Source organism: Ovis aries, chromosome 2 (genome assembly GCF_016772045.2).
Source record: "Ovis aries strain OAR_USU_Benz2616 breed Rambouillet chromosome 2, ARS-UI_Ramb_v3.0, whole genome shotgun sequence".
In the NCBI taxonomy this organism is placed as follows: domain Eukaryota; kingdom Metazoa; phylum Chordata; class Mammalia; order Artiodactyla; family Bovidae; genus Ovis; species Ovis aries.
In genome coordinates this window covers 70,903,493-70,926,793 of record NC_056055.1, presented here as the reverse complement: position 1 = coordinate 70,926,793, position 23,301 = coordinate 70,903,493, and the positions used below count along the sequence as shown (strand labels likewise).

At 41.4% G+C, this 23,301-nt stretch overlaps 1 long non-coding RNA gene across 3 annotated transcripts in view; it reads left to right on the top strand.

The window, feature by feature from the left end:
- The window catches only part of LOC105607964 (uncharacterized), a 185,836-nt gene that overhangs the window by 48,140 nt on the left and 114,395 nt on the right, over window positions 1-23,301 (top strand). For all 3 annotated transcript variants that reach the window (XR_009599232.1, XR_009599231.1, XR_009599233.1), the window contains exons 5-6: window positions 2,365-2,518; window positions 8,112-9,426. This is a non-coding gene — a long non-coding RNA (uncharacterized LOC105607964). The remainder of the gene's footprint in view (window positions 1-2,364; window positions 2,519-8,111; window positions 9,427-23,301) is intronic.

The window sequence follows — 23,301 nt, the reverse complement described above, 5'->3', positions numbered from 1 at the left end:
TTAGCACCAAGGTTGAAAAAATTTATCATGGTGCTTTTTTATCCAAGCATGTCTACGCATGGCAAATATTACTGCCCTTTAATTTAAAGGTGGTAATAGAGATTGGGGGTTCCATACAAGAGAGAACTTTATGTTTGACCACAATTCTTCACCTGGGCCAAGGAACAGTGATTTTCTGACTTGTCTGCCTTTGTCTTAGAGCCTTCTATCCTGTTAATGGTCATTTTCTGGACTCTATTGTGACTGTGATAGCCAGGTTTCCCTTTTTACTGCCTGCCGTACTTACCAAGCAATCAGCATCCATCTCCGCAATGAGACGTATCTTGCCAAAAGCTGAGGATACTCGAAGTCCGTTGGCTGCAGTTCCCTGTATCAATCCCTGCAATAGAGGTGGCCTTGCCAATGGGACCATAATAACTGACATCACTTGGCAAGGCTTCCCATACTCTGGATGGTGTTTGGAAAGGTACAGTCAGCTTCTGCCTCTGTAATTCCCTTTTTATGTATGTTTTCATGTATAAAACCCCCATTTGGCTGATATATCCCTTCTTTAGCTATATTAAAACCTTTGAGGTCTGGTCTTATCTTGCTGGCAGTAGTACTGGGCTGTCTTGTTAAAGTGACACTGCAGATCTCAGTTTTGAGCCTTTATGTCCTGATTGTAGAGCTGATGCTTGGATGTAGTCTTACCCTTCTAGATCTGTGTTTTGAGGATGCCTCCACTGTAGCCCCCCAGATCAAAAGGTTCTGAATAACACTATATACCGGGTGCTTTATCTGCTGTCCACATCTAATCTGGAGAAAGAAATAGCAACCCACTCCAGGTTTCTTGCCTGGAAGATCCTATGGACAGAGGAGCCTGGCAGGCTATAGTCCATGAGGTCACAAAGAGCTGGACGTGACTGAGCGAATAAACGACAACAGCAACCTAGCGCTTTATCTGCTATCCACATCCAATCTGTTAGCAAAGCCTAGTAGGTCCACCAAAAAATACACCCCGATATTACTTCTCTTGCTTGCACTGCTGTCAGTCTAGCCCGAGCCTTGACTCTTATTCACCTAGACACTTCCATGGTCTCCTAACCAGTCTCCCTTCTTCCAGCCTTGTCTATTGGGCTTTTTTAACACAGCAGCCACAGTGGTCCTTTAGAACACAGGTAGACTCATATCATTCTTCTGCTCAGATCATCCAGCTGCTTCCTATGAGAGAATACAATCCAAATGTTGATTCACTGGGTACAAGGCTCTACCTGGTACAAGGCAACCTTCTTGACCTCATCTTCTACCATTTTGTCCTTGCTCGCCCGTTTCACCTATGCTAGCCTTCAGATGCCCCCTTCAATATGTCAAGCACAGTCCTGCCTCAGGCCCTCTGCTCTTGCTGTATCCTTGGGGAGAGGGGTTGGAGGGAGGCCTGTTCTTTCCCCGAGTGTGTGCGTGTCTCTGTCTCTCGCTTCATTCTGAGGGCTGGGCATATGTCCTCTTTCAAATGAGAACCTTTTATTCTATACTGTATTACTCCTTGTCTCTCCTTGCCCTGCTCATTTATTTGCTCTGTGATTTTTTTCGTCCAGTTCTCTCCACTAAAAGATATGCCACACTAGGGCTGGTTCACAGCTGACCCCTAGTTCCTAGAGCAGTGTCTAGCCACTACAGTGCCTTCAGTAAATATTTGTTGGCTAATTGACAGAATGATTCCTTATCTTATTGAATCCTCACGGCACTTCTTTTAGGGGCTAGGTGCCTGTATTCTGATTTTGTAAATAAACTGGAAAGGCAGGCGTAGTAACTTGTTTAGAGAATGTAGATACTGCAGAGCTGAGTGTTTTCTTTCTTTTGAACTTTTTATATTGTATTGGGGTATAGCTGATTAATAATTAATTATTAATGATTAATTAATACTAGCTGACCTATTAGGTGAACTGCAAAGGACTCAGCCATACATATACATGTATTGATTACAGAGCTGAGTTTTGAATTTTGGTCCTCATGATATGGAATTCAGTGTCAAACCCCATCTAGTGATGTCCTGGAAGTTACAGGGCGGTGTCAGTGAGTGCTGGAAGGTGGCCTTTCAAGACTTGGCTACTGGTTTTCAGCGGCAGCCTAGAATCATTAGGTTATAACTGATTTTACAACTGATAATGAAATTTCTCAAGAAGCTAAATTGTGGCCCATCCATATATCTATCAATCAGGACTCCTCAACCTCAACATAGAGGATGTGGATTTTATTTTCTGTTTTCTTGGTATTCTGTTTTGAATTGACAGGTCATAAACTTGATGACTGGTCACTATGTTGTAGAAGTTATTATTCATTTCCTCATCCTTACCACAACAGATAAACTCATCCTTTTCCCAATAGATAGCCGTAACAGGAACTAGAGTATATGCAGACTTGAAGACAGAAGAAGGAAGTTAACCAGATCAGAATCATTCATTCAAGGATCAGAGTCAAATAACCAGCTACAGGCCCAAGATACAGAAGGTTAGAAGTGATGTTTCCAAGATTTTCAACGGTAAGGTCTACTGATTGATGGATTTCTTCCCTGTCATATGAATGTCTAGAGATTGATATGTGTTAGACAAGGAGGACTCTAGAAATAACCAAGTGCCCATGGTTGCCTCTTGATGCTGCCTTTTAAACCAGGGCAAAGGCAAGGTCAGGAGCCAGACTGACCTGACAGGTGTGTGCCTATTGACCAAACTGCCCCAGCAGTTGGGAGTCGTGTGCTCCATGGCTGGTTGCCAGTCTGTGAATCAGTGGGGTTCATCTCTGAATGGATCATACTATCTCATAAGTTGATGCCATTTGGTTTTTGTTTTTTTGTAAATAAATCCTAAAGTCTTCTAGCCCCTGTTTTACTTTAAACAGCTGCAAACACAAGCCTGCTGAAACTCCAGGAAATAAATGACTTTACATAAGTATGTTTTTAAAAAAGTAAGGTACAATGGATTCAGCATGAGTCAGCATGTGGGAATATCTCTTAGGGGGCAAATGTGACTCTGGAACTTGAAAACAGGAACCTAGCAAGAAATCTTTTTTCCTACATACATCATTTTAACCATATATTTTTAGAACACCTATTATTAGCCAGGTAATGTGTTATATGCTGTGATACACAGACGAAAGGCCAGTCCTCAGGAAGGATCTAGTGACTTCACTGTGGGTCACTATGAGACTCATATGAAGTTCCTATTTCTGTCAGATTTCAAGAATTATTAAAGGAGACATGAAAAATTGAGATCAATGAAAAAGAAATTGATTAATCTGAAAGTGATTTAATGAGCAATTAGAGGAAAGACACAGACAATATACCTTGCAGTTCATCTCCCTTCATGCTTAATGAGGGCTTGATGCAGTGAGAGAGAAGATACTGAGGTAGAATGGATGGAAAGAGCCTCTCTTCCTGACCCTAAAGCTATGAAAATGTTTACATATATATATAACGTATATATCGTGTGTTTGTGTATGTGTGTACACATATATACAGGTATACCTTGCTTTTGCACTTTGTAGATATTTTTACAAGTTGAAGATTTCATGGCAACCCTGTGATGATTAAGTTTGTCAGAAACATTTTTTTAAACATTTGTTCACTTCACGTCTCTGTGTCACTTTTTGGTAATTCTTGCAATATTTCAAACTGTTTCATTAGCGTTATGTTTGTTATGTTCAGTGATCTTTCGTGTCACAATGTTGTACCATGAACCATGTTCGTACAAGACAGGGAATGAAATTCATAAACGTTGTGAGTGTTCTGACTATACCACTGACCAGTGTTCCCCCATCTCTCTCTCTCCTTGGACCTCCCTAGTCCCTGAGACTCCACAGTATTGAAACTAGGTCAATTAATAACCTTACAATGGCCTATAAGTGTTAAGGAATAGCTTCACATCTCCCACTTTAAATCAAATGCTAAAGATGATTAAACTTAGTGAGAAAAGCATGTGGAAAGCTGAGACAGGTTAGAGGCTAGACCTCTTATGCCAAGCAGTTAGCCAAGTTGTGAATGGAGAGGAAAAGTTGTTGGGAGAAATTGAAAGTGCTATTCCAGTGAAGACAGAAATGCTTAAAAAGGTGAAACGGCCATATTGCTGGAATGGAGGCAATTTCAGTGATCTGGATAGATCAAACCAGCCACAACATTCCCTTAAGCCAGAACCTAATTTGCAGCAAGGACCCAACTCTCTTCTATGAAGGCTGATTCAGGTGAGGAAGTGGTGGAAGAAAAGTTTGAAGCTGGCAGAAGTCGGTTCATAAAGTTTAAGGAAAGGAGTCATCTCCATAACATTAAAGTGCCAGGCAAAGCAGCAAGTACTGATGTAGAAGCTGCAGAAGTTATCGAGAAGATCTAACTAAGATAATTCACAAAGGTAGCTACAATAAACAACAGATTTTCTAGATGAAACAGCCTTACATTGGAAGGAGATGCCACCTAGGACTTTCATAGCTAGAGAGGAGAGTCAATTCCTGGCTTCAAAGTTTCAAGGACAGACTGACCCTCTTGTTAGGGGCTAATGCAGCTGGTGCCTTGAAGTTGAAGCCAGTGCTCATTTATCATTCAAAAAATCCTATCACCCTTAAAAATTATGCTGAATCTACTGTGCCTTTGCCCTGTAAATGGAACAACAAAACTTGGTAGCACATCTGTTTACAACATGGTTTAAGCCTACTTTTGAGACCTACTACTTACAACAAATTATTCCTTTCAAAATATTACTGCTCGTTATAGCACAGCTGCTCACCCAAGAGATCCAGTGGAGATATACAATGAGATTAGTGTTGTCTTCATGCTTGTTGAGACATTCCTTCTGCCCAATAAACAAGGAGTCATTTAGATTTTCAAGTCTTCTTATTTAAGAAATACAGTATTTCATGAGGCTATGACTGCCATAAATACTTATCCCTTTGGTGGATCTGGACAAAGTCAATTGAAAATCTTCTGGAAAAGATTCACCATTCTAGATGCCATTATACACATTTATGATTCATGCTGCTGCTGCTGCTAAGTCGCTTCAGTTGTGTCCGACTTTGTGTGACCCCATAGATGGCAGCCCACCAGGCTCCTCTGTCCATGGGATTTTCCAGGCAAGAGTACTGGAGTGGGGTGCCATTGCCTTCTTCTTATGATTTATGGGAAGAAGTCAAAATATCAGAATTAACAGGAGTTTGAGACTTGATTTGAACCTTCATGGATGACTTGGAGAAGTTCTAGACTTTAATGGAGGAAGTAGCTGCAGATAGTGTGGAAAACAACAAGAGAACTCAAAGTGGAGCCTGAAGATGTGGCTGAATTGCTGCAATCTCATAGTGCTGCAAACTCACAGTAAAACTTTGGGGCTTCCCAGATGGCGCTAGTGGTAAAGAACCCATTTGCCAGTGCAGGAGATGTAAGAGGTGCAGGTTCGATCCCTGGGTCTGAAAGATCCAATGAAAGAAACAGTACCCCACTCCAGTATTCTTGCCTGGGAAATCTCATGGATGGGGGAGCCTGGAGGGCTACAGTCCATTGGGTTGCAAAGGAGTCGGACAGGACTGAAGCAGTGCACGCAAGCATAGTAAAACTTTAATGGATGAAGAGCTGCTTCTTAAGGATGAACGAAAAAGTAGTTGCTTGAAACGGAATCTACTCCTGGTGAAGATGCTGTGAAGATGTTGTAATGATAACAAAGGATTTTAGAATAGTGCATAACCATAGTTGATTAAGCAGTGGCAAGTCTTGAGAAGATTGTCTCCAATTGTGAAAGAAGTTCTACTGTGTGTAAAATGCTATCAGTCTTCCATGCCACAGAGAAACCATTCATAAAAAGACAAGTCAATCAATGAGGCAAACTTCATTGCTGTCCTACTTTGAGAAATTGGCACCATCACAGCAAATTTTTGCAACCACCACTCTGATCAGTGAGCAACCATCAGCATGGAAGCAAGACCCCCCACTAGCAAAAAGATTAGGGCTCCCTGAAGGCTCATATGATGGTTAGCATTTTTTAGCAATAAAGTGTTTTTAAATTAAGGTGTGTACTTTACATTTTTAGACATAATGCTATTATTGCACCCTGAATATAGTTTAGTATCAACATAACTTTTATATGCACTGGGAAACCAAAAAATATCATGTGACTCACTTTGTTGGGATATACGCTTTATAGCTGTGGTCTGGAACCAAACCCGCAAGATCTCTGAGCTAAGCCTGTATTTGCATGTCCCTTCACCACTCAAATTCATATGCCTAACCCCTAGTGCCTCAGAATGTGACTATATTTGGAGATAGGGCCTTTAAAGTAATTAAATTTGGTCATTGGGTTCGGCCCTAAATCATTAAGACTGGTATTCTTATAAGAAGAGACGATTAGGATGCAGACAGGCAGAGAGGAAAAACCACGTGAAGACAAAGAGAGAAGACAGCCATTTCTCTTGTAAGCCTAAGGGAGAGGCCTCAGAAGAAATCAGCCCTATCAATACCTTGATCTCAGACTTAGCCTCTAAAACTGTGAGCAAATGCATCTCTGTTGGTGAAGTTATCTGGTCTGTGGTCCTTTGTTATGCCAGCCCCAGATAAATAACACAATGCACCAATTAAAAGGACTCCAGCCCTAGAGAATGTAAGAACTCAAAAACTGCATGTATGTACTAGGGCAAGCTTAGAAAGACATAGTATCAGGTGCAGGATCATGCCAGGCTTCTAAGAGCATTCATGGAATGGGAAATAATCCTGGCTGGATTCTCTAGCTCTGTGGATGTGAAGTGCTTTATGTCTTTACTAGCTCATTCACTCAGTGAGTCTGTTTTAAGTTCCTGCTATGTACCAGGCATTGAACTAGGCGCGGGAAATACAGGATGGATGGGCAAGAGGATCTGTCCCAAGGAGTAGTTATGGCCAGTGCTACAGTATGGCAAGTCTTCTGATGAATATTTGAACCTGGCGCCTAACCTTGCAGGGTGGTTGGTCCCTACACTTAGTCTTTTCCTTACTGATTCCTCCTATTTTAAAATCCTCTTTTTTAAAAAATTGATCTCTGGTTCTCTTCTTTCTTTTTCTAAATAGATAAGTCTTAGATATCAGCTCAGGATTTGTAGTAGTTCGGTTAGGCTCCCAGGAAGTCAAGATGAGATGCAGTAAATCAGACTTGGTGTTAACTCTGACCTGGAGTGTTATCATCTGTCTGACTCAATTCCAGAAGAGAGAACCACCTCCGGTGACTTCCTCCCCTGTATTTCAGGCCATAAATAGGTGCTGGGGCCCTGCCAAGTTGGGTCCCTGTGGCTCATGAGGGACTGTCAGTTCCTCACAAACATTACACAGCTGTGAAATGACTATACCACCCAAGGTGACTCATAAAATCTGCCCCCCTTAAAAAGGGAATATTAGAAATGTCACCTCCTGGCTATCACTGTAATGCAATTATGAGCTCTAGTTCTCAGCTGACTATCCAGAAGAGTCCTCACAGGAACCGAATAAGAAATCTGGGAAACCGAACACTTTGATTTGCCCAGGGCAGGTACTAGGAAGCAGTCAGGGTAGAAGTTTTAGAGGCTGACTCTAATCTAGGATTGTGATAAAATATAAATGATGTTTGATATCTGACTGTATTTAGTCTGAGTTCTCCAGAGAAACAGAAGTACAGGGAGAGAGAGAGAGAGAGAAGAGAAGATAGAAGAGAGAGAAAAGAGATTGATCAACTGACTGATTCTAAGGAACTGGCTTGTATGATTATGGGGCTCACAAATCCACGAGGCAGACCAGCAGGCTGTAAACTCAGGCACCGTTTTTATGTTACAGTCTTAAGTAGAATTTCTCTTTTATAGGAAGTTTCAGTCTTTGCTCTTAAGGCCCTCCACTGATTAAGTGGACCCACCCACAGGATGGAGAGTAATCTGCTTATTTAAATATTGCTTATTATGAATGTTAACCACATCTGCAAAATATCTTCTCAGTAACACCTAGGCCAGTGTTTGATCAAGTTGACACATAAAAGTGACTATCTTACTACTTTTAACTGATAGAAGTAATCTGAATTTTTGAGCGTGTTACTGAATTAGAACCTTAAGGTAACTAGTAATCACAAAAATTTACTGAACTTCATTTGTTTCTCTTTGAATGCTTTCAGTTTTGAGCCACTGTTTCACAAGGCAGGCAAGTCCATCTTTGGATTGAAGAATCAAAGCTACTCCATTTTGTAAGGTTCTGGGAAAAGAGCCTTTGGAAATCCCCTGACTTCACCCCATCACCTGTGAACCAATCAGAACCCTTGGCCAGCCCGGGGAAATTCGAGTCAAGCCCGGGAAAGGAGAACCAATCAGAACTCAACACCTAACCCTTCACCAGAAGGTGACCAATCAGACCCGGAGACTCCCGTTTTTTGAAATTTTCGTGCGATAATACCCTATATAAGCAACGTAACCCCTATAGCTGCTGCGTCGGTATCGGTGGGAGCCCCGGCTCGAGCTTGGTAATAAAAACTCTCTTGCTTTTGCATCGGATATCGGCTCCCTGGTGGTCATTGGGAGATTTCGCGACTTGGGCATAACATTTGGGGGCTCGTCCGGGATCTCCCACTGGCTCCACGGGAAGACCAATCCGGAGAGTCATCTGCAGCCGGTAAGCTTTTTTCTGTCTTTCTTTTCACTCCTGGTAGGACCTGGTATCTGAGACCGGTATATGACTCAGGCGGACGTGCCAGAGAGTCACCGGTGGGGGTCGTTGGGAGACGTCCCCGACCCCGGCGTGGGGGGACAGAGTGCCCCTGTTCTCTGTAGAGGATAGCAGGTCGCTCCCGCTGAACGGCCGGAGGCCGTCGTCGTTCGGTTTTACCTCCGGACTCCCGGAGGTGTATTTCTCCTGTCTCTCTTTCTGTTTGTGTGGCTGTTCGTATTGTCTGTGTTAACTTACCAACATCTGACTGATCCAGGAATGATGGGGCAACACCATTCTAGCCCCACACCTCTATCCTTGGTTGCTGATAATTTTAAGGAGGTCAAGATGTGCGCTCATGACCTCAGTGTAGAAATTAAAAGGAATAAATTAATCACTTTTTGCAGCGCAGAATGGCCGACCTTCCATGTAGGCTGGCCCTCAGAAGGCACCTCTGACTTGGGAACTTTACACCGAGTCCGAAATATCATCTTCTGACCACGGATCAGACACCCTGACCAAGTTCCCTTTGTCAGCACAAGTGTCTCCTCGGACAATTCATTTCCGAGTGTTAGAGAAGAGCCCAGTTTTGGGCCCTGGAAGGGGTCCCTCTTCCTGCAACAAATGGTGACTCTGGCAGGGACTCTTCTTCGCCGAGACTGACATCCTGACCACTCGGGGTACTCAGGGGCCAGCTTACCTGCCAATGGACCAGACCCAGCGGCCCAACTGGGACCCTTTTGTCCCTGGTCTCCTCCTGACGCGGACAACTGGCCAGAGTGCCCCGACTGGTAAGGAACAAGAGACTTTATTGATCTCTCTCGCCTTCCCTCTCTGTCTCCTCTCCTTAACCCTTCCTATCCTTCCCTGTTTTTCTAGTCCCCCGGTCCTGGACGCAGGAATCTGGTCGAAGGGCCCTCAGCCTGAGCTGAGGATTGGAGACTGATCACCTCCTCTTGGCAGAGAACTCGAATTCTGGTTCTGATTTCTGGTAGGGCCGAGTTCCAATCCTCCCTTCTCTGGAGGCCCAGGGAAAAGTCCCGGAACGCCTGGGTATCTGTAGGTGGCAGGAGACGTCTGTAAGGCCCCCCCCCCCCCCCCCCCCCCCCACCGCCCGCCCCCGCCTCCTCTCCCTTCTTTTTCAACCTGGCTTCCTTTCCTTCCTTGAAATCTTTGATGTTAGTACTTGGATCTGAAGTTCTGTGTCTCTATAGGAGGTTTTCTGAGAGACTGTATTTTTGTATTTAATGGCTTCTCTGGTGGAGCCGAGGTTAAAGCGTCTGCCTGCAATTGGGAGACCTGGGTTCATCCCTGGTCGAGAAGATCCCCTGGAAAAGGAAATTTTGCTTTGTCTGGCAACCCCGTGGTTTAGACCTGCCGCCATTTTGTTAAAACTTGATTTTCTTTCCCTGTGCCTTGAGACCAGGGCTCTCAGGAACACTTATCTAGACCATCTCTAACTCCTGACACTGAGAAAAATAAAAAAAGTCTTAGAGCTAGGTCTTACACTGTGTCTGTCTAAATATGTCTTGGTAATATTTTTGTATATGATCTCTATTTATTTGGCTTAAAAAAGGTAAGTGCTTACAAACCAAGTAGTTCTAAATTAAACAATAAATTCCAGGTTTATGTGAACTGGGAAATATTCAGTGTTGAATACCTGATATTAATGTTTGTTTGTTGACCTATTTAATATAAACATGTCTTAGAGTACTTAACGTTAAGTAAAATATTTTCATTGTACCTAGTTTTAATATGAGTTAAATATTATATCTGTTACAAGTTTGTCAACAAGAAAATTACCTCAAGTAAAAAAACCTTCTAAAAAATGTAAATGAGATATGAGCATTTAGATAAACTCTATTAAGAATAATTATGCTTTAGGAATGTCTGTCTGAAATAGTCTGTCCAAATTGGGGTAACTTGAATTGGGTTGTGCTAAACTAAGTGATGGAAGTTCACTGACTAGCTAGCTCATTTCCAAATTGAGTAAAATTTTGAAACATTTACTACTGAACATTAGTTTCCTCTTACAAAGAAGCTAAAGAAATTTGGGACTGTTAATGACTAAAAATAAGCTGGCGCAAAAACTTGAATTTGGCTTTTCTCTCTGTTAAAAGGGCACACTTTCTTTAGATGTTGAACTGCATTTGACAATAGATTTAAGTTCATTTGCTTCTTAAACGGTTCTGTATTTGCTTCTGAAATCCCATATTGTTACTTTGGCTGAGTGAATAGCTATTGTTTCACAGTGACCTATAGTCCCATCTGGCTGAGTGCTCGAAACCTTTCTGATATTTGTTGACAAAACTTCCTAAATCATTCTATGAAGCACTTTTGGCTTCTAGCTAACTTTGGGATGCTTCAGAGGGCCCCTGAAGCATCCCAAAGAGAGATATTAAACTGTGTTTATTTGGTTGGTTAAATTACATTAAAAAAAGATTATCAAATGAGTAATAAATCTGCTCATATTATAATGTAGGGTAAAGTTACTAATACAGATATCCTAAAAATTATATGGAGTTTTTAACATTCTGATATGTCCTGGTATTTTAATGGAAAACCTGATGACTTCACAAAAGTTAGCAAAAGGACTAAATGAACCAGTGAAATGCTTATAACTTTTATGGTTTCTATCTGAAAAATTATGGGGTTGAATCTTATGTTTTCAGGGAGTAGCGGAAATCTTCCTCTCAAACTAATTATGACTATACTTTGGTAAAATTAAACGTTATAAACAAAACAATTATATTTTCTATCTGACTCCTCCAAAAAGTAAAAGTTCTTAGGTTTCCAGTAAGTTTATCAAATGAGTTAGGAAGGTTTTCTAATGGATACAAAAATCTCAAGAAATTTTTGAGATCTTAAAAAGGGAAAAATTCACCTAGATTTGTTATGCAAAATCTGTGATAAGCCGTTGGTGTGAGTTTCCCAGCCCTGTTTTATTTTAAAAGTTCAATCTGAGACTCTATAAATGTTTCAGCAAAATAAAAAGCCTATAATCAATTATGGTTATAGGAATCAGACCAAAATCAGTGAGAACAGACCTATTTTGCAAGCAAACTAGCCTTAATTTGATTATATTTAATAAAAATAAGGGTAACTAAGGAAAAAAAAGATATTTCGAAATGTTAAATACCAGTTTGTTCATGGAGGTCTGCATCTAGTAAGACTCATCTCTTAGATAGTTCTTTGCTGTTATGTAATGTTAATGTAAAATTTAATTGAATTCTTGAAGAACACCCTAAGTTTGTTTCTGAAGCTTATCTCAGTAATCTATCTTTGGATGAAGATCAGATGCCTCATGACCTGCAACCAGGACTGGAAAAAGACATAATTTTAGGGACTGTCGTCTCCAACATGGATGGAAGGCCTTTTTTTTTTTTAAATCAGGAGAAACTACACTACACCAGGATGAGAACACGACGACATCAGAGGGAGACAGCTTCCCCAAGATGCTGGACCTGATTCGATGTTTTCTTGACTTCTTAGACCTTTGCATATAAGTCAAATGCTTTTCTGTCATAGGCCTGATCCTATGCTAGTTTCAAAATCAATCCAATTGTTGGGTTTGTGGCCAATAACCTGTGTCTAGTTCTGGGTTACCTTGGTAAATTTCTCCATTACCAGACTCTAACTGGTTGGCCCTGAGAAAATTTACTTAAAAAATTAAATCATACTAAAGATAATCAGTCTAGTGACACTAGAAAACTGGGCTATGTTCCTTATAGATGGTGCCAATATATAATTTCCCTGGAAGATAAAGACTCTACAGGGCAGATAACCTGAAGTCAGATAACCTGAAGATATACTGGGCTACGTCTAATGGAAGTTCTTAACATAAGTCTTACTTGTGACTTTACTAATACTGCTGGCTATGTTATTTGTACTTCACCTGTTTTACAAAATTGCTGTTTCTTACACTGTATGTGTGTGAGGCCTCTAATAGAATAATATATAGTCCCGTATGAGATCAATGATGGTAACAGTGTAACTCTAGATATGGCAAGAAGCAACAAGAGGAAATATTTTCCTGGACCAAAAAGCTAGTAAGACAGGTGGTCCAGAAAATTTTAGATACTGTTTTACGGCCTAGTCCAGTAACAGCACATTGAGTGGCCTGTTTACCTGAGAATGGACACTCTCAGCACCATGGGATAAAATGGTCATGAACTGCCCCCCTCATAATCATGATCAAGTTCATGAGCAAAAAGGGGCTCTGCCAACTGAAGACTGACACTCGCCATCTGCATCTACAAAGATTAAACCATAGCCGCTGCAACTGCTGACTTTTAACGCCCCTGAAAAAGGAGTTCAGGGTGAAAATCAGGAATGAGGCACTCTGTGCTCTGGGAAAAACTGGCAGAACAGGCCTTCAGATAGTTAGATCTTTTCAGGAAAAGATTTTATGAGTCCCAATTCTTACATCTTCTCATACCTAGAGAAACAATGACGTCATTAACAGTGAAATCTGCTTTGGCTATTAAGGAAAAGTTTACAATTAAAAGTCAAAATAGGGTAGCTATGGTTCAGATATCCTGCGAAATAACTAGGTGATGCTATGGGTGTACTTTCAGATTAGACCTTGTATTGCTAAACCCTTGAGTTTTCTGAGTCGTGTCAGGCTTGGATGCCACCATTTTCAAAACAATGTCTGCTGGAAGCTAGTAACCTTACTTTTTATAAAACTAGGCAACTGGCTACATGGCTACAAGTTTCCCTGAAGTGCCAGGTCCAGACTGGGTTTCAGACCTATTCTTCTAAAAAGAAATGAGATTAAGATTTTAATCATACAAGACTCAGATCTAAAACTTGGAACTCAGAGATACTTCCAATTCAGTGTCTATACTCCAAGCTGGGGCAGTCCTATGCCCCATTTTGACAGGAAGTTATCACAGTCATAGTTGCCTAGTTCCCTAAAATTAAAACTGAGCGAGACTCTGTAGGGCTCTGGAGTGCAGATCTGTTCTGTGTTCTCTATTTCTTATCTGTAGGATATAGACTTTGTTTAACTTCCTTGGCCTTCGCTGAATTGCAAAGCATGGATTCAAACAATTGCTAATCAGGGAAGGGAGGGTCTACAAAAACAGAAACAATCAAAGGTTGGTACAGCCTCCAGACAGAATCCCGGTTCCTACTCAAAGAAATATGCATAACAATGTCTTTGAGCCCCCATTCAGGTGGAAGATGGTAACTTCAGACTGAACACAAGATTCCTGGAGCACAGCTCTGTTGCCTCACCAACCCATCAGAAGGGGTCACAAAGCCTGCAACCCTCACCCCAAATGTTGCCTTCTGTTTCTGGGGACCAGAGATGACCATCCTGTTAGGTCTCCTGTTTGGCCCTTGTCTATTTCATCTCTGAGAGGGGCCAACTAAATTGCTGTTACTACAAGGGTAGAAGCTGGTTTCAGATGTGGAAAACCCCAACTTAGATCAGGTAGAGAGAGACTTCTGCTCTATTAGGCAGGCCTACACCCATGCACAGCAGGAAGAAGTTACAGAAGAAAGAGACCTCTGCCCCAATTCCCAAAAAGTATCTTGAGTATGAAGTCTCTCAGAGGGCCTATGTGCTGCGTTAGGGGAAGAATGTTGTTTTTATGTAAATCACTCAGGGGTAGTCAAGGAGTCACTGGCCAAGATAAGAAAAGGGCTGAGTCAAAAAAAAAAAAAAAAAAAAGAAATGTCTCAAAATTGGTTTAAATCCTGGTTCAACTCATCCCCCTGGTTCACAACTCTCATATCCTCCTTGGTGGGGCCCCTGGTTATCTTGTTACTGCTACTCACCCTCAGGCCATGCTTACTAAACTAACTAGTGGCCTTCATTAAAAACTGCATCAACACAGTGCAGCTCATGGTACTCAGATCCCAATATGCGGCCCTACCAACGGTCCCCTTAGCAGGAGACAATATAGAGCTGACCTCAGACCCATGATTGGGTCTGTCCTGGATCCTAGAGAAGGGGGAATGAAGAATCAAAGCTACTCCATTTTGTAAGGTTCCGGGAAAAGAGCCTTTGGAAATCCCCTGACCTCACCCCACCACCTGCGAACCAATCAGAACCCTTGGCCAGGCTGGGGAAATTCGAGTCAAGCCCGGGAAAGGAGAACCAATCAGAACTCAACACCTAACCCTTCACCAGAAGATGACCAATCAGACCTGGAGACTCCCGTTTTTTGAAATTTTCGTGCGATAATACCCTATATAAGCAATGTAACCCAGAGCTCAGGGCTCCTCCCTATAGCTGCTGTGTCGGTATCGGTGGGAGCCCCAGCTCGAGCTTGGTAATAAAAATATTGGATATCGGCTCCCTGGTGGTCATTGGGAGATTTCGCGACTTGGGCATAACAGGATCACTGTCACTGTTCGAGCCCTTTCTTGAATTTATTTAGTCCCCATCCTGCTCCATGTAGCTGTTGTGCCTTAAGTGCAGTTCTACCTTCTGAAACAACACTGAAACAAGACAAAGACCAATTCGTCTTATATCATATCCGAAGTGTGCTTTATATGGGATATTCATTTTGTGTGATGCTCAGCTTGGGGATGGGGGTGTAGGGAAAGGTCTGTGGTCAAGGAAGTTTGGGAAACATTTCTTAAAAGCTCTTCCTTTGAAAGATTTGTCATGACTCATTTGAAAGGCTTTAAAATTCTTCAGGAAGGAAACCAGCTAAATGTAACTTAGCATTTCTCAGAAACCTGACCTTGGAAAACCCCCTTTCTTCTTTTTAGCAACATCCTACAGAATATTCATGGAAAAGTTCTGCAAGATTCTCTGGCACTATTAGTGCCCAGCCTTTAATTTAGATGCTCTGGCCTCCGATTATTCTGCACCACCATTGTGTATCAAGGACAGGTTGTGGAACATACCACTCCAGTCCTTAGTGGCTTAATCTAATAGCCATTTATTATTTCCCCCATGTGTATAGCTCACTGGATGATTTTGCTGACCTGGGCTGCTCATGATTGATCTTAGCTGGACTTCCTTATGCATCTGCGCTGATGAGTAGAGGGTGATGGCTGGCCTAGCCTAGCCTTGGCTGGAATGACTCAGCTTTATTCCACAGGCCCCTCCTATCCTTCCAGCAGGCTAGCCTAGGATATTCATTGTGGTGACAGAGTTGAAGAGAAGAAACGTGCAAGCATACAGTTATCCATGCATCAGGTTGCTAAAAACACTTGTTTGCATCAAGTTTGTGAAAATCCTGTTGGTCAAGTGATTTAGGCCAGCTCAAAGTGGCAGTGTGTTGCAGAGTTATAGGGCAAAGCAAGGATGTGTGTGGCCGTCAACTGGGGCTATTGGTTATATTCATTAATGTAGCTCTCAGATGCGAATCTGAGGAATGGTACGAAGACAGCTGAAGCAGAATTGCCAGGGTGAGCGTAGTGAAATTTCATGTCTTCTATCCCTATCCCTCAGAGATGATCAAGATGGGGCTGTTGTTGTTCAGGCACTTAGGTGTGTCTGACTCTGTGACCCCATGGACTGCAACATGCCAGGCTTCCCTATCCTTCACTATCTCCCAGAGTTTGCTCAGATTCATGTTCATTAAGTTGATGATGCCATCCAACCATCTCATTCTCTGTCACCACCTCTCCTCCTACCCCCAGTCTTTCCCATTGAGTCAGCTGTTCACATCAGGTGCCTAAAGTATTGGAGCTTCAGCTTTAGCATTACTTCTTCCAGTGAATATTCAGGGTTGAATTCCTTTAGGATTGACTGGTTTGATTTCCTTCTTGTCCAAGAGACTCTCAAGAGTCTTCTCCGGCACCACAGTTTGAAAGCATCAGTTCTTTGGCACTCAGCCTTCTTTATGGTTCAACTCTCACACCCATACCTGACTATTGGAAAAACCATTGCTTTGACTAGATGGACGTTTTTGGGCAAAGTGATGTCTCTGCTTTTTAATATGCTGTCTAGATTTGTCATAGCTTTTCTTCCAAGGAGCAAGTACTTTTGAGTTTCATGGCTGCAGTCATGGTCTGCAGTGATTTTGGAGCCCAAGAAAATAAAGCCTGTCACTGTTTCAATCGTTCCCCCATCTATTTGCCATGAAGAGATGGGACAAGATGCCATGATCATAGTTTTTTGAATGTTGAGTTTTAAGCCACTTTTTCTTTTTGTTTGTTTGTTTACTGCATTTTGCTTTATTCATTTATTAGTTTTAACAGATTTTTTGGGGGGGACGGAATCTTTAGTGCAGACTTGCTTGCCCTTTTCCTGATCTTAGAGGAAAACATTTCATCTTCAACCACTGAGTATGATGTAAGGTGTGGACTTTTCACATATGGACTTTATTATGTTGAAAGAATTTCCTCTGTACCTAGTTTGGTGAACATTTTTTTTTTCTTTTATCACAAAAGGGTATTAAATTTTGTCAAGTACATTATTTTAATCAATTGGGATGACCATGAGATTTTTATCTTTCATTCCATTTGTGTGGTGTATTACATTGATTATTTTTCATATTTTAAAGCATAGTTGTAGCTTTTTTTTTTTTCCTTGTTGTATCATTGACTTTGATACCAGAGTAATTGTGACCTCATATAATGAGTTTGGAAGTATTTCCTCCTTTTCTATTTTTTCTGAAGAGTTTGAGAAGGATTGTTGTAAATTCTTCTTTCAATATTTGGCAGAATTCTCCAGTGAACCACCTGTTTCTGGGCTTTACTTTTTGAGAGGCTTCTGACTACTGATTCAATCTCTTTACTAGTCTTTTTTTTTTTTTTTTTTTTGCGGTTAATTACTTTACAATATTGTATTGGTTTTGCCATACATCAACATGAATCCGCCAAAGGTATACACGTGTTCCCCATCCTGAACCCCCTCCCTCCTCCTTCCCCGTCGTGTCCCTCTGGGTTGTCCCAGTGCACCAGCCCCAAGCATCCAGTATCATGCATCAAACCTGGACTGGCGATTCGTTTCATATATGATATACATGTTTCAATGCCATTCTCCCGAATCACTTTTTCACACTCCTCTTTCACCTTCATCAAGAGCCTCGTTAGTTCCTCTTTGCTTTCTGCTATTAGGGTGGTGTCACCTGCATATCTGAGGTTATTGATATTTCTCCCGGCAATCTTGATTCCAGCTTGTGCTTCATCCAGCCTGGCATTTCACATGATGTATCATGTGAAGTGATAAATTATTATAAGTTAAATAAGCAGGTGACAATATACAGCCTTGACATACTTCCTTCCCAGTTTTGAACCAGTCTGTTGTCGTGTCCCCTTCTAACTGTTGATATGCATATAGGTTTCTCAGGAGGCAGGTAAGGTGGTCTGATAGTCCCATCTATTTCAGAATTTTCCACACTTTGTTGTGATCCACACAGTTAAAAGCTTTAGCATAGTCCATGAAGCAGAAGTAAATGTTTTTCTGGAATTCCCTTGCTTTTTCTATGATCCCACAGATGCTGGCAATTTGATCTCTGCTTCCTCTCCTTTTGTAAATCCAACTTGTATGTCTGGCAGTTCTGGGTTCACATACTGTTGAAGCCTAGCTTTTAGAACTTTGAGCATTGCCTTGCTAGCATGTGAAATGAGTGCAATTGTGCAGTAGTTTGAACATTCTTTAGCACTGCTCTTCTTTGGGATTGGGATGAAAACTGACCTCTTCCAGTCCTGTGGCCACTGCTGAGTTTTCCAAATTTGCTGGCATACTGAGTGCAGCACTTTTCCACTTGACTTCACACTCCAGAATGTCTGGCTCTAGATGAGTGACCACACCATCAGGGTTATCTGGGTCATTAGATCTTTTTTTGTTTGGTTATTCTGTGTATTCTTGCCACCTCTTCTTAATATCTTCTGCTTCTGTTAGGTCCTTACTGTTTCTGTCCTTTATTGTGCCCATCTTTGCCTGAAGTATTCCCTTGGTATCTCCAGTTTTCTTGAAGAGATCTCAAGTCTTTCCCATTCTACTGTTTTCCTCTATTTCTTTGCATTGTTCAGTTAAAAATGTTTTCCTATCTGTCCTTGCTGTTCTTTGGAACTATGCATTCAGATGGGTTTATCTTTTCTTTTCTCTTCTTTGTAACATTGTACTGGAAATGGTGACCAATACCATCCCCAAGAAAAAGAAATGCAACAAGGCAAAATGGTTGTCTGAGGAGATCTTACAAATAACTGAGAAAAGAAAAGAACCAAAAGGCAAATGAGAAAAGGATGGGGTTGAGTACCCATAGTTTTAGAAGCTCCTTAGGTAATACTGATGATGAATCAGGTTTGGAAACCCTTGGTCTAGACCCTTCTTCTGTTTCACAATATTGATTAAGGTGTTATAATGGTAAATGCCACAAGGGGTAGAGAAAGAGTTGTAAGATGGAGATGTTGTTGCTTCTCATTGAATTTCTAATCTTGGGCAAATAACACTGATGGTTTAAGTTACATAGCAACAGGTCAGCTTTCAACCCCATAGCTGTTATGGTTGTTCCGTGTCCTAAAATCTGACCTTCTCTTGGGAGCCCTGCAATTAGGCCATTTTCTCAGACTGTAACTGACACGTCATTCTGTGTGTGCCATGGCCTCAGTCAGGAGGCAGCTGAGAGAGAGAGAGAATCGGAGCCAAGGGTAGTGCAAATTTAGCCAGACTTAAATTTTTTTTTATCTGGTTTCTTTGATGCAGAATTTCAAGGCCTTTTGTATGAGTCATAATAAATTTTCCAAAGGAAGAGTTTGTAAGCAATGTTTCTCAAACTTAATTAAAAGGGTCTGGGAATAGATGATTCCTACCCAAAAGAACAAAGATGCCAGGAGGTCAATGTTACTACTCCACCAACACTGAGTTACTATTGTAGGGAGTTGACTGTGAAAACATGTCAGTTTTGAACATTATCTGTAGCCTGACTAAAAGAATATCTCCTAAATGTGTATACAACTTTTTCTCCAAAGCCTTTTATATACTGATATGATGAGTTCAGTAGTGCTTGTTACTAGTAGCATCAAATTATTTGTGTGCAAAGAACTAAAGCATCTCTTGATGAAATTGAAAGAGGAGACTGAAAAAGTTGGCTTAATACCCAACATTCAGAAAACTAAGATCATGGCAGGTGGAGAAACAATGGAAACAGTGACAGATTTTATTTTGGGGAGTTCAAAAAATCACTGCAGATTGTGACCGCAGCCATGAAATTGAAAGACGCTTGCTCCTTGGAAGAAAAGTTATGACCAAGAGCTAGACAACATATTAAAAAGCAGAGACATTACTTTGCCAACAAAGGTCCGTCTAGTCAAAGCTATGGTTTTTCCAGTAGTCAGGTATGGATGTGAGAGTTGGACCATAAAGACAGCTGAGTGCTGAGGGATTGGTGCTTTTGAACTGTGGTGTTGGAGTAGACTCTTGAGAGTCCCTTGGACTGCAAGGAGATTTAACCAGTCCGACCTAAAGGAAATCAGTGCTGAATATTCATTGGCAGGACTGATGCTGAAGCTGAAACTCCAATCCTTTGGCCACCTGATGTGAAGAACTGACTTATTGGAAAAGACCCTGATGCTGGGAAAGATTGAAGGATGGAGGAGAAGTGGATGACAGAGGATGAGATGGTTGGATGGCATCACCGACTCAATGGACATGAGTTTGAGTGAACTCCGGGAGTTGGTGGTGGACAGGGAAGCCTAGAACGCTGCAGTTCATGGGGTCACAAAGAGTCAGACACGACTGAGTGACTGAAGTGAACTGAACTGATATATGTATTTATATATAATCTCAGTCAACAGATAGTGAGTGTTCAGCCAATTAATACTTTGTGGAAATTAGTGTAATTTTTTTACATTATAAATTAGGAACTTTGTTAGTCTGCTGGGGCCACTATAATGAAAACCACAGACCAGGTGGCTTAAACAGTGAACACTTCTTTTCTCAGAGTTCTGGAGGCTCAAAGGCCATGCTCAAGGTGCCAGCAGGATTGGTTTCTAATGAGAGCCCTTTCCTCACTTACAGATGGCTGTCTTCTTGTTGTGTGTGGCCTTTTCTCTGCCACATGAAGAGAACACAAACTCTGATGACTCTTCTTATAAGGACCTCAGGCCTACCAGACGAGGGCCCTACCCTATGACTTTATTTAACTTTGATTACTTCAGTAGAGGCTCTGTTTCCAGATGTAGTCACATTGGAGTGTAGGGATTTGGGGCAGGAGTAGGGGGCACAATTCAAAATAGGAACCATTGAGTTAAACTGGTGCTGACTGTAATAAAATGCCCTCATTCCTCATGGTAACCATTTGGGATCTCCTCCCACATAGTTGAGTCTCAGAAGCTTCCCTTGCTCAGTTCTTTAGAGTGATGACTCTCAAACACTTTTGGATTGTAGCCATTCTAGGGAGCTCAGAAGATCCTTTGGCCTCTCTACTTCATGTGTTCCACCTTTATATAAAGCCATTGGCTCCAAAATATGTGGATCATAAGTTTACTTTAAAACTGAATGATAAGCTTATGTATAGATTTTTACATCACCATTACAACCTAGACTGTGGACTTAATCAAATAGTCTTATTATGCTCATCTTGATCACATGTGCAGTTCAAGAAAAAACAAAAAATGTTCTATCTCCAATGAATGTAGAAACACATATTTTATATCTTTATTAATAAAGGCATAAATGATTAATATTTGAATTGTAATGCCTTTGTGCAACCTAGATAGCATATTCAAAAGCAGAGATTACTTTGCCAACAAAGGTCCATTTAGTCCAGGCTATGGTTTTTCCAGTGATCATGTATGAATGTGAGAGTTGGACTGTGAAGAAAGCTGAACCCCGAAGAATTGATGCTTTTGAACTGTGGTGTTGGAGAAGACTCTTGAGAGTCCCTTGGACTGTGAGGAGATCCAACCAGTCCATTCTCAAGGAGATCAGCCCTGGGATTTCTTTGGAAGGATTGGTGCTAAAGCTGAAACTCCAATACTTTGGCCACCTCGTACAAAGAGTTGACTCAAGAGTTGACTCTTTCCAATGATGGAAAAGACTCTGAGGCTGGCAGAAATTGGGGGCAGGAGGAGAAGGGGACAATAGAGGATGAGATGGCTGGATGACATCACCGGCTTGATGGACATGAGTTTGGGTGAACTCTGGGAGTTGGTGATGGACAGGGAGGCCTGGCGTGCTGCAATTCATGGGGTCGCAAAGAGTCGGACACGACTGAGAGACTGAACTGAACTGCGTGTCTCAGTATGGCTATTAGAATATTTTAGTCTCCTGAACTCATGTGTACTTCAGTGGAAGCCAAGAAAGCATATGGTAATGGTATAGCAGTTAACAGTGAGAGATCTAAAGGAAACAAAGAAACTATGGCCCATAGGCCAAATTCTGCATGCTGCCTGTTATTATACATAAAGTTTTATTGGAACACAGCCATGCCCATTTGTTTACATAGTGTCTCTGGCTGCTTTGGAGCTATAGTAGCACGGATGAGAAGAGACCATATGACCTATGAACCCTAAGATACTTACCATCTGGCCCTTTCCTGAAAAAGTTTTCTGACCTCCCCCAATCTAGAGTAGAAATCCTTGAGTTCAAATTCTGTCTCTGTGGTTTCCAGCTCTGTGATGCCATGCAATATATTTAGCCTCTCCGTGCTTTAGTTTAATATTTGTAAAATGAGTACAGTACTATTATCTGTCTCAAAGGGGTCTTAAGAGCAATATATGAGATGTAAAGATTCCAGCGTAGGTCCTGGACTGAAAACACTTTCAAACGGTAGATGTTATTAGCCAAACCACCCACGACAAACTAAATTTGTAATGAAGATACTAAACTAAGAGCATTTATAGTTAAAGAGGAAAATTAACAATAATTAAAAACCTGACCAGCTCAAATCTACAGTGGTGTGTCTTCCTGAAATATCCTTTCTAAAAGTGTACAGGGATTTTATTTCTTTATGGAGCATCCCTGGTGGGAGTTTTTGAATATTGGCCAGGGTTGCCTGGCACAAAGCCATCTTAGCTGAATGTAGAATAAATCCATAGTGAATTCTGGCAGTATACTAAGTTTAGTTTATTAATAACACATTTAGCAACTCTTAATAATATTCTTAATAATTTACCAATAAATAGCCTCTAGTCATTCATAAAAATAAAAGTTGCTGGAATTATTCTTTGCAACTGACTCACCCTAATCTGTACCCTTTCCAACAGATGGGCAGCTATCTAGTTCATAGAGTTAATGAAACCAAGTCATGGACTCAATCCCTAGTTTTATTGTCATTCTTGATTCTCTCCTGTGGTTACAGGGTGAAACTTTCATCAGGGGCAGATTGTTTCCTGGGGAAGATTGAGTAGTCATGGGTATGGCTGAGTAAGCATAAATAACTTACTCTCACTGGAAAATACATCTCAGTGATGAGCAGTAGATCGGTACCATCATGTTTTGTTAAAGGAAATTCATAATCCAAGATAAGGGCAGTAGAGGTTACTCTTTAGTCTACCTTGCTACCCTAGTCATACCTAGTTATGTGAGGCCATTGGCAGTTCCACAAGGGGTGAGTTTTATGGTTGTGTAGGTAATACACTGGGAACCCTGGTCATGAAGAATAAACTGGACATTTAATTAGGACTGAGCAACTTCACTTTCCCTTTTCACTTTCATGCATTGGAGAAGGAAATGGCAACCCACTCCAGTGTTCTTGCCTGGAGAATCCCAGGGACAGGGGAGCCTGGTGGGCTGCCGTCTATGGGGT